The 11,572-nt window shown below is 38.6% G+C and overlaps 1 long non-coding RNA gene across 1 annotated transcript in view; it reads right to left on the bottom strand.

Moving 5' to 3' along the window:
* Positions 1 to 773: 773 nt before the first annotated feature.
* LOC144284245 (uncharacterized) overlaps positions 774 to 11,572 on the bottom strand; it is a 96,574-nt gene continuing 85,775 nt past the window's right edge. Inside the window, exons 2-3 of the long non-coding RNA XR_013352611.1 lie at positions 3,775 to 3,874; positions 774 to 2,599 (exon numbers count right to left, since the gene is read on the bottom strand). This is a non-coding gene — a long non-coding RNA (uncharacterized LOC144284245). The remainder of the gene's footprint in view (positions 2,600 to 3,774; positions 3,875 to 11,572) is intronic.

Here is an 11,572-nt window from a genome sequence, read left to right as displayed (position 1 = left end):
TGTTGTTTCTTTTCTTTTGAGTTTAATAAGTTCTTTATAGATCATGGATACTAGCCCTTTATCTGGTGTATCATTTGCAAATATCTTCTCCCGTTCTGCAGGTTGTCTTTCAGTTTTGCTGTGCAGAAGCTTCTTATCTTGATGAAGTCCCAACAGTTCATTTTTGCTTCTCTTTCCCTTGCCTTCATGGATGTATCTTGCAAGAAGTTACTGTGGCCAAGTTCAAAAAGGGTATTAGAAATGACAAATACCCACCATTTGCTTCAACGTGGATGGAACTGGAGGGTATTATGCTGAGTGAAGTAAGTCAGTCGGAGAAGGACAAACATTATATGTTCTCATTCATTTGGGGAATATAAATAATAGTGAAAGGGAAAATAAGGGAAGGGAGAAGAAATGTGTGGGAAATATCAGAAAGGGAGACAGAACATAAAGACTGCTAACTCTGGGAAACGAACTAGGGGTGGTAGAAGGGGAGGAGGGCGGGGGGTGGGAGTGAATGGGTGATGGGCACTGGGTGTTATTCTGTATGTTAGTAAATTGAACACCAATAAAAAAAAAAAAAAAAAAAAAAAGGGTGTTGCCTGTGTTCTCCTCTAGGATTTTGATGGAATCTTGTCTTTCATTTAGATCTTTCATCCATTTTGAGTTTATCTTTGTGTATGATGGAAGAGAATGATCCAGTTTCATTCTTCTGCCTATGGAAGTCCAGTGTTCCCAGCACCATTTATTGAAGAGACTGTCTTTTTTCCAGTGGGTAGGCTTTCCTGCTTTGTTGAATGTTAGTTGACCATAAAGTTGAGGGTCCACTTCTGGATTTTCTCTTTTGTTCCATTGATCTATGTGTCTGTTTTTGTGCCAGGACCACAGTGTCTTGATGACCACAGCTTTGTAGTACAACCTGAAATCTGGCATTGTGATGCCCCCAGCTATGGTTTTCTTTTTCAATAAATCCCTGGGTATTCGAAGTCTTTTCTGATTCCACACAAATCTTAAGATGATTTGTAGCAACTCTCTGAAGAAAGTCCATGGTATTTTGATAGGGATTGCATTGAACGTGTAAATTGCCCTGGGTAGCATTGGCATTTTCACAATATTAATTCTTCCAATCCATGAGCATGGAATATTTTTCCATCTCTTTGTATCTTCCTCCATTTCTTTCAGAAGCGTTCTGTAGTTTTTAGGGTATAGATCCTTTACCTCTTTGGTTAGGTTGATTCCTAGGTATCTTATGCTTTTGGATGCAATTGTAAATGGGATTGACTCCTCAATTTCTCTTTCTTCAGTCTCATTGTTAGTGTACAGAAATGCCACTGACTTCTGGGCATTGATTTTGTATCCTGCCACACTGCCAAATTGCTGTATGAGTTCTAGCAATCTTGGGGTGGACTCTTTTGGGTTTTCTATGTAAAGTATCATGTCATCTGTGAAGAGGGAGAGTTTGAATTTTTCTTTGCCAATTGGAACGCCTTTTATTCCTTTTTGTTGCCTGATGGCTGAGGCTAGGACTTCTAGTGCTATGTTGAATAGCAGTGGTGAGAGTGGACATCCCTGTCCTCTTCCTGATCTTAGGGGAAAGGCTCCCAGTGCTTCCCCATTGGGAAAGCTGCTGTGGGCTTCTCGTAGATGGCTTTTAAGATGCTGAAGAGTATTCCCTCTCTCCCTACACTCTGAAGAGTTTTGATCAGGAACGGATGCTGTATTTTGTCAAATGCTTTCTCTGCCTCTATTGAGAGGGTCAGATGGTTCTTCTTTTTTTCTCTTGCTGATATGGTTAGTCACATTGATTGTTTACGTGTGTTGAACCAGCATTGCATCCCGGGTATAAATCCCACTTGGTCATTTTGAATCATCTTCTTAATATATTGTTGGCTTCTATTGGCTAGTATCCTGTTGAGAATTTTTGCATCCATGTTCATCAGGGATATTGGTCTCTAATTCTCCTTCTGGGTGGGGTCTTTGTTGGGTTTTGGAATTAAGGTGATGCTGGCCTCATAGAAGAAGTTTGGAAGTACTCCATCTCTTTCCATCTTTTAAACAGCTGTAGTAGAATAGGTACGGTTTCTTCATTAAGCGTTTCATAGAATTCTCCAGGGAAGCCATCTGGCCCTGGACTTTTGTGTCTTTGGAGGGTTTTGATGACTGCTTCAATTTCCTCCCTGGTTATCGGCCTGTTCAGGTTTTCTATTTCTTCCTGTTCCAGTTTTGGTAGTTCGTGGTTTTCCAGAAATCTGTCCATTTCTTCTAGATTGCCTAATTTAATGGCGTATGGCTGCCCATAATAAGTTTTTAAAATCGTTTGTATTTCCTTGGTGTTGGTAGTGATCTCCCCTTTGTCATTCATGATTTTATTAATTTGAGTCTTTTCTCTCTTCTTTTTAATAAGGCTGGCTAATGTTTCATCTTATTAATTCTTTCAAAGAACCAACTCCCGGTTTTGTTGATCAGTCGCATAGTTCTGGTCTCTATTTCATTGAGTTCTGCTCACATCGTTTTTAACCCTCTTCTTCTGCTGGGTGTAGGATCTATTTGCTGTCTTTTCTCCAGCTCTCTGACAATTGGCTTTCTGACATTGAATTGTAATCCAGATTTTGTAACTCTGTGGGAGAGAGGACTGTTTCTGATTCTTTCTTTTGAGGTGAGGTTTTACTTGTAGTCATTTTGCTCAGTGCAGAGTGGCCAAAAACAAGTTGTATTGGGAAAAGGAGAAAAAGAGAGGAGAGAAAGAAGGAAAGAAAAGAGGAAAAGAAAAGAGAAAAAAGGAAGAAAAAAGAAAAAAAGAGAAAGAAAAAGGAATAAAGGGAAAAAAAGGTGGGGGAAGCAAACAGAAATCAAAAAGCAAAACAAAACAAAACAAAGAAAAGCAAAAAAAACAAATAAACAAATAAACAAAACAAAACCACGGGGGAGTATCTTCTGATTCTGTGTACTTTAAGTCCCTTGACTTTCCCTGGAACTTGTCTGTCTAGCTGGTGTTCTGGGGAGGGGACTGTTGTGCTGATTCTCAGGTGTTAGCACTTGGGGGAGCTGCTCTGCCCCTGCCTGGTGCTCAGTGGGGGTTGTTTACCCCGTGAGGCTCCAGGAGCAACAGCCCCAGTGGCAGCGGCAGGTCTGGAGCCCTGGAGTCAGCTCCTGCAATAACTACAAAGCTCTCGGTCTGCAGGGCCTGGACACTCCGGGGCGGGACAGGCTCGGGGCAGGAGCGTCCTCGCTGTCCTGGGCCTTCCCGGCCTCTGCCTGTCCCGGGGGGAGGCCGGATCCTGGGGTGTGTCCCGGCACCCTGTGCTGCGGGGCCTGCAGTGTTGGATTCGGGCTCCCACCTCGCAGCCCCCTCCGGGGAGCCTCTTCCTCCGCCCGAGCCACCCCAAGCTGCTCTCGCCCCACAGCCCCCTCCACGGAGCCCCGCCCGAGCCCACCCCCCAAGCTGCTCCGGCCCTGCAGCCCGCTCCGCCGAGCCTCCTCCTTTGCCCGAGGCCCTCCGAGCTGCTTTGGGCACCGCCGTGCGCGCTGCAGCCCTTAGGGAGCTCGGCGCACTCTCCCGGGCGCAGGTGTCTGTTACTGTCCCAGGGAACCCGAGGGCATCCCCGCCCTCCCGGGTCCTGCTCCACCTCCCTGCGAGCCCCTTTCCGCCCGGGAAGGTTGGTGCAGCTCCTGCTCCTCCGGGACGGGGCTCTCCTGCCCCGGGGACACTCGCCCCGGCCTCAGCCCGGCTCCACGCGGGACCCTCCCTCTTGGAGGCCTTTGTTTCTTATTTCTTTTTCCCCGTCTTCCTACCTTGATAGAAGCACGAACTCTTCTCACTGTATCATTCCAGCTGGTCTCTCTTTAAATCTCAGGCCGAATTTGTAGATTTTCAGGATGATTTGAAGGTTATCTAGGTAATTTGGTGGGGACAGGTGATTTGGGGATCCTACTCTTCCGACATCTTGCCCCTCTTCTCGCACTTAACAATTTTAAAAATATACTTAGATTCTTGACTGTAGAAAATCATAATACTGATTAATATATGAGAGCACACTCTCTAAATATGTCTCAATTACATGCTGATGAACATTTACTTATTTCCTGGTTATCACAATTACAATGTTGATACACACTTCTACAGGTTAAATACCAAGAAATATAATCTATGAGCCATACGTCATATGTATATTCACTTTATTGAAAATTTATATTTTTGTTATTCAAATTTATATTTTATAAATGCTTTTGAAACACATTGCCACCAGCAGGATATTAGAGTTCTCTTTTCTTGGTATTCTCACCATCATTGATAGTACCTGACATACTAGTTTTTGTCTATTTTTTTGTCAAAAAAGTTTGCCTATTTTGGGGATATGTAGTCTTCACAGCTTCTTGCATTCCCATGATTAGTAAGGTGAGAACTAATATTTACATATTTTTTACCACTTTGATTCCTTCTGTTTAAATTATTTTTTAAATTTTATTGACATGATGGAGAGTTTTGTTTTCTAGATACATACAAGGCATTTTCCTCTCTTTAATAATATTTTTTTTAACAATTGGAAAACCAGAATTTTCAAGACAGGTATACTGTAAAAGGAAAGTGATAACCTCAAGCTAATATATTCAAGGCATATTATAATGGACATGGCACCAGGACCTATGAATTTCTGATCTGAATGTCAAAGTAGGCAATATCATCTGGTGACATGGGCTTGAAATCTGGGGGTTTTAGTTGGAGAGAGAGACTATGGTACATAAGTTGTAATGAAGAGTAAAGAATACACCTATTCATCACCATTGCCAGTGATTTGCAGAGAATTTTAAAGGAAGCGTCACAGCCTAACAGTCATAGAAAAGATTCAGGTTTCATGTGGGAAGAGATATGGAAGGAGTCATCATAATAAATTGATGAGATGTGGGTTCCAGAAAGTGTAGAGAAAAATTTTCCATATTTGGAGAGAGAGAGAATATAGGTTTGTGCTAGTGCTATGTCAGGATGGCATCCGTAAGAGCATGAGAAGCTGTGATTTTAAAGAAAGCCTAGGATTTGGGGATTTTTTGTTGTTGTTGTTATTGATACAAATAGGCAAAAAAAGGCATGGGAAGATGAGTTCTGGTCTCTTGAGATAATTTTTCTGAAAGTTTGAGTAGTGGGATAATTTGATACTGATGTAGGAAGGAGTTAGGGGCAGACAGGACTAGGCAGGGAAAGATAAGAAAGGTCCCAGAGTTAGACTCCTACCCATCCCAAGGAAACAGAGATAAGACAGTAAAAACAGAAAAAATAAACCTGGCTCCCTAGCTCCAAAATGTGAGGGAGTACCTCCCTTGAGTGGCTATTAATTAATAACAGAAACCAGGCCACGAAGAAGTATGTCATTAAGGGGTTATCAATAGTCCCTGCTCAAACCAAGATGCACAAGAATCTCAAGGCCATGGGCCACCTGACTAGGCTCACAGAAATCCCTGGTGTAGAGGAATATTATGTAGGAGATAGTCATGAGAAAGCAGAGAACACCTTGTTTGGGCTCATGATATTTATAAGAACATCTTGTCAGTTATTATGATGGTTACCAGTCGAGGATGTTTGTTCTAAATATCCACCTTGATATTGACAAGAAATTCACCAAGTTCCCTGATCAGTTTCCTATAAAAGACAGACCATAAAAGCCCTCAGGGGCAACCCTGTCAGGACCCCTCTCACTCCTGAGAGCTCTCTGTTCTCTGCTTAATAAACTACCGCTTTGCCCACTCTCTGTCATCTCTGAGATTCATTCTTCGATTCCATGAGACAAGAACCAGGCTCTCTCATATCAATAGGGAGGAGGAAAATTTTCAGGAGTAAGGAGAATGCTGTGAATCCCTCCTTTCTAGATAATAGCAATACAAGACCCAATGGACGGTTTTGTGAAGACAACACAAGAGCTTAGCCCCCCTTCTTCATTCCTATTGTGAAAAAGGAAGCTACAAAACTAGATCCTAAGTGGAACACATTTATATACAAGAATTGTTGATAAAAAAGTATTACAAAGAGATTTTCTATAAATGATTACAGTGGAGAAGATATTGAGAACACCCTAGATATAATTTTGTTTACTAGATAGTTATGATCTGGGAACCAACCCAGGGTATAGCATCTCAGGTTTGGTTCATTTTGGAGGTGCAACCAGTCCAAATATCTTTCAACCAATCACCCCACATCATTGTAAATCAAGCCAGTCTGGAGGATTGTTCTCTTCTGTTGACTTTTTGCCAAATGAAATAATGCACTGCAGGAATGAATCAGGTAATGAATATTTTCTCAGGGTTAATAAAGCATGTAGTAGTATGTCCTGCTTTGTGTCACTGTTTATTTGGGGTGCAATATGAGGAAAAAATCTTACAAATACTATCAGTAATCAATTTTAAAGGTTTTCTTGTATCTAAAAAGAAAACTGATGGAGATCTTTCAACCAGCATACACACACGCACACAAACTGTAATAGACTAACAACATGATTTGGGTGGAATCTTACAAATCTGATGAAGACACCACCAGGGATATCTTTTCAGCCCTTCTTGACTTTCAGGTAAGAAATAAAATTCCACTATTATATGGATCTTCCATGTCATTAAAGCAAAGGCAAAAAGGCGGTGAATCAGGTGATTCTCTACCCAGTTAGAAAATGCAGGCAGCAGAAGCACAGTGGTTTGTGGTCTCGAAGAACAAGATGGAGCAAATATAAATCCCAGACTTCAGCTGCTTCAGTTAATTTAGAATTGCACTTTTCTGATGTTTTCTTTCTTCCTTCTCTCTTTTCTGTTTGTCTCATCTCCCTGTCTTAATCTCGTTCACAATTTACACACACACAAAGACGTATAAAGACACATGGAACTCATCACAGTTTTTGTTACCGTTCACAACACAGATGCTTTATAGATTTGGGTGCTAAACTAGGTAAAGTCACAGAAATCTATATATTCTATCTATATCTGATAGAATAGATATCTATTCATATCATAGATAGATATGAATCTATCTATTCATTAAGGATACTTAATGAATTAAGCCTGGAAAGATAACAACACAAGTATTTGGGTTTTCCAAAACATCCCAGAAAGAAATTTATTTTATTTCTCCTCTTTTTAAAATCTGTATAAAATCCATCAGTTTTCTTTTAAGTGGCACTCTGTCAGTGAGTTATGAATGCTTTATTAGAGTCCATTTTATGTCGAACCAATGGTAAATGTGGAAGATTGCTAATAGAGAAAAATTGATCAAAATATCTGAAGTCTTAGGATCTAATTTGGTTAATATTTTTAATCAAATGGGGGTATTAACTATAAGCCTTTTTGAACATAAAATTAAGACCATAAAACCAGTCTCTTATAATCTAGATTATGATAAAGTGTAAATGTGAGGGGTGTTAAATTTTACCTTTCATATAAAAATATACGAATGTCATATATTTTATGTGGTTTAAAAACCCAGAAGGAACAGCATTACCTAGAAGCTACCAAAACGTATTTCGGGGATCCCTGGGTGGCGCAGCGGTTTGGCGCCTGCCTTTGGCCCAGGGCGCAATCCTGGAGACCCGGGATCGAATCCCATATCGGGCTCCCGGTGCATGGAGCCTGCTTCTCCCTCTGCCTGCTTCTCCCTCTGCCTGTGTCTCTGCCTCTCTCTCTCTCTCTCTGTGTTTGCGTGTGACTGTCATAAAAAAAAAAACGTATTTCAAGGAAACAACAGAATTAATATTACCTCAGAATTTGCTAGACATCCAGCCTTGGGATCTAACCCAGCTGTACTGAATAAGATCTGCATTTTAATAAGATACCCAGGTGATTTGTTTTCACATTACCGTTTGAGAAGCACTGTCCTAGAACATGCAGAAGAACACCTGAATTGCATTAGAGAGAAATAAATGGAGTATTTCAATGATGCTTTCTAAGTATATCCTTACTTCCTTGTGTTTTTAATGAAACTGAACAGTTGCTTTTTTACTGTCAAGATCATATCCCTGAGAAACTATGATACTACTGACCTCATAGTACAAAATAACTTACAAAAGTGTCTAAGGAAAATGTGACTCAATTTGTTCTTATAACCATTCAGCCATATGCATGTTAACCAAACTGCCTCCCCCCTTATGAATAGAAAATGACAATCAAGATAAATTGTCACTTCCTCAGAATGAACACTAATAAAAGTTTCTTAAAAGTCTGACTTGGAAGAAGACTATACTTTCTAGGTCCTCAAAGTCTTTCTTGTAGTAATAACTCACCACACTGTCTTCATTTTTTTTTCTTTAAGCACACTATATTTAAATGGCTAGAAAGATTTAATTTAATCCTTAAAAACTTCGTGTACAAATTTTTAGAGAGAAATCAAGGTCCAGATAAAATGAGTAGAGTTGCTATATATTTGAAGGCTTGAAAATATTGATTGTTACAGTCAAATGTAGAGTGTATACACACACACACTTTAAGAGTAATATTCATTTCACTTATTTATTTCATTTATATTATGACCTATTAGGTAAGAGTACTGAAATCCAGTGATTTGAGGAATGTAGTTTCAATATTTCATTACCAATTATGTTAAAAAGGTAATGGATATGGAGTATAAATATAAATATAGCTGTAACAGGCTCTTTTTACAATTTTAATGGTCCTTATCTAATTAACCATTTGCATTATATTTTCCTTATCTATATCACAACTCTGTAATTTATGAGAGTTTCTGTTATGCCAATAGAACAACTACCTAACAACTTTATCATGCCTCCCTAAACATGTTATGATGCCTTAATTCAATATCCCTGCTGTACCCAGTCGTTGTCAAAGATGACATGCTACTTTATACCTTTGATGAAATTTCAGACTAACAGAGCTTTGCCACAGAGAGAAAAATAAAAGATGTCATTTCTAAATTTAGGTGGCAGTATAAACCTTGGTTGAGGTTGGCAAGATCATGGCAAAGAAGGCTATTTGTCACAATAATCAGTAAAGTTAGGAGAAAAAGTTGTCTGTGCTATTAAAAACAAAAATAAAAACAAAGAAAAATATCTGGCAGTATTTGTAATGAATTTATTGATATATTTATCTGGGATCTCTCTGAAAACTTTGCTTCACATTCCCTAAAGTGCATACATTATCAGTTACTCTAGTGTTCTTAATTTTATACTCTCAGAAAAAATAATACTCTCAGGCTTATATCTGATAATCAGTAAGATTTCAAAAATTTTTTTTAATTTTTATTTATTTATGATAGTCACAGAGAGAGAGAGAAAGAGAGAGAGAGAAAAAGAGAGACAGAGACATAGGCAGAGGGAGAAGCAGGCTCCATGCACCGGGAGCCCGACGTGGGATTCGATCCCGGGTCTCCAGGATCGTGCCCTGGGCCAAAGGCAGGCGCCAAACTGCTGCGCCACCCAGGGATCCCAGATTTCAAAATTTTTGTTCAAAATTTTAAACCATGATTATTTGAAGATATTTTTCATATAAGGGAAAAAATTATAGCTGGAGTTTTAAAAATATATCTTTGATGATGTACCCTAAAATTCAGTTAGAATTATTGCAATGACTTAAAAGCAAAGAAATGTTGATTTACAGTTATGCAATAGACATACCTCTTTTCTAAAATTTAAGTTATATAAGTTTATTATAAGCATTTACTTATTCACATTCAAGCTTATATTCTTATAAAATGGAAAATGTAGATTTAAAAAATAATCAAACAGAATTTTGAGTGATAAACTAAGCTCCAGTTTTCAAACTAAGATCTTAATTTAAATAAGCTCGTTTAGTAAGGTAAAATAGTGTTAAAAATTATTCTAAAAATGTTGTTAGATGGCAGGTGTTAAAAATCACTTATTCTCTCAGTAGGAATTTTTTTAAAAGGTTGTATTTCAGAAGAAATAGTCATTACTAAATATGTATTTATATGTTGGAAAGGAAAAACTTACACATAGAAGACAGTTATTATGGGTTACATAATATTCTTATAAACTTAGATGAACTAATTTATCTATAAGGGGTTTTTGGTTTATTTATTTCTATAATGTAAGTGAACACTAGATTATTTGCCTTCTGAAACTTGTCTAAATAAGCAACAATCACAGACACCTATATAGCAGTGTGATTTTACTTCACATCCAGCATGTTCCTACATCGCCTGGAAGCAAGGGTTTTGACAGAGTAAATGGAGTAGTAACTTTCTGAGAAAGAGAAAAATCGATGAATCTGTATTCAGCAGGAGCACCCTGCTGGTCTCAGCTGTCCAATGCTGAGCTATAAGTTTCCTTATTGATACACAGGGGCGACTCCATTTACTTTTTAAAAAAGTGCTCCCTCTAGATAACAATAAAAGAAAGATAATAAGTATCGATATTGTAGGAAGTTCCCTGTACAAGCTCTCTGGTAAACAGAAAAAAAATAGGTCAAGTTCTTCTGGAGTTCAGTGTTTGTACAGAATGAGTTCAGGATGATACACTCAGTGCCGTAACTCTATTAGCCATATCTATGAAATTTTCCTGAGTGCAACTTTAAGTATATTGTGTTCTTTATTTCTGGCACTTACGGTTAACATAAAATCTGAATGTAGCCTTCCACAGTTTCATCTTACATTTTTTTTTCCTACACAGATAGGTTAATACATGATATAACCAAGGCTGTATGAGATTAAAATAATTTCTACTTCAGCTTTAATAGAGGAAACAACATCATGTAGAAAATCTTTGGGGATATTTCTAGAGGGAAATAAGAATGTGCATATCAATTTTGATCCAGGTTTGCCACAATATCCCTACTCACAGAATAAATATTTATATAGTCACTATTAGAAGATAACACATAAAGAAGGTATCTCTAACTACTCCTATATCTCCACTTGCAGTCTTGGGCCATTCTATCTTCTGATTATTCTGTTGGGACTATGCATGTTATACTTGCTCATCCCAGCTTTATTTGTAATGCCTCTTATCTCTTGCCAAGCATAGCTCTGATTTCTGCGCACCTTCCTATTTGGGCAAGACATTAAAGGTTCTTATCATTTCCATTTCAAAGTGATCTTAGGGAAGTAGAAGAACTCAGAGTTCAGCTCTTAACAGGATGATACCCTTTGAAATAACCATTCCAATATTGTCCTTGAAATAACATCTGTAGCTTGCCATCAATGTTTTCTTTTCCCAATTCTGCTGTGGCTTTTACTCCTGCTAAATCATATAAAAAATAACTAACAGTTTTTTGTTTCCTCTAGAATATGTCCGTTAAGCTAATTGAAGAATTGTCTTAATGTTGCCTGCAGGCATTCATAAATGTTATATAAAATGTACCATCATCATTTGCTAAATGACTGAGAGTACACAGGATTGGCAAAATAGCTTTGCAGTCACACATTGGCTTCATTTGATGTTTTCTAATCACACATTTTTTTTTAACATTCTGCATTACTTTAATCTTTAAATTTTTTTTTAATTTATTTATGATAGGCACACAGTGAGAGAGAGAGAGGCAGAGACACAGGCAGAGGGAGAAGCAGGCTCCATGCACCGGGAGCCCGATGTGGGATTCGATCCCGGGTCTCCAGGATCGCGCCCTGGGCCAAAGGCAGGCGCCAAACCGC

This window comes from Canis aureus, chromosome 15 (assembly GCF_053574225.1).
Source record: "Canis aureus isolate CA01 chromosome 15, VMU_Caureus_v.1.0, whole genome shotgun sequence".
NCBI lineage: Eukaryota > Metazoa > Chordata > Mammalia > Carnivora > Canidae > Canis > Canis aureus.
The sequence above is the reverse complement of the archived record's forward strand: the minus strand, read 5'-3'. Positions and strand labels throughout refer to the sequence as shown.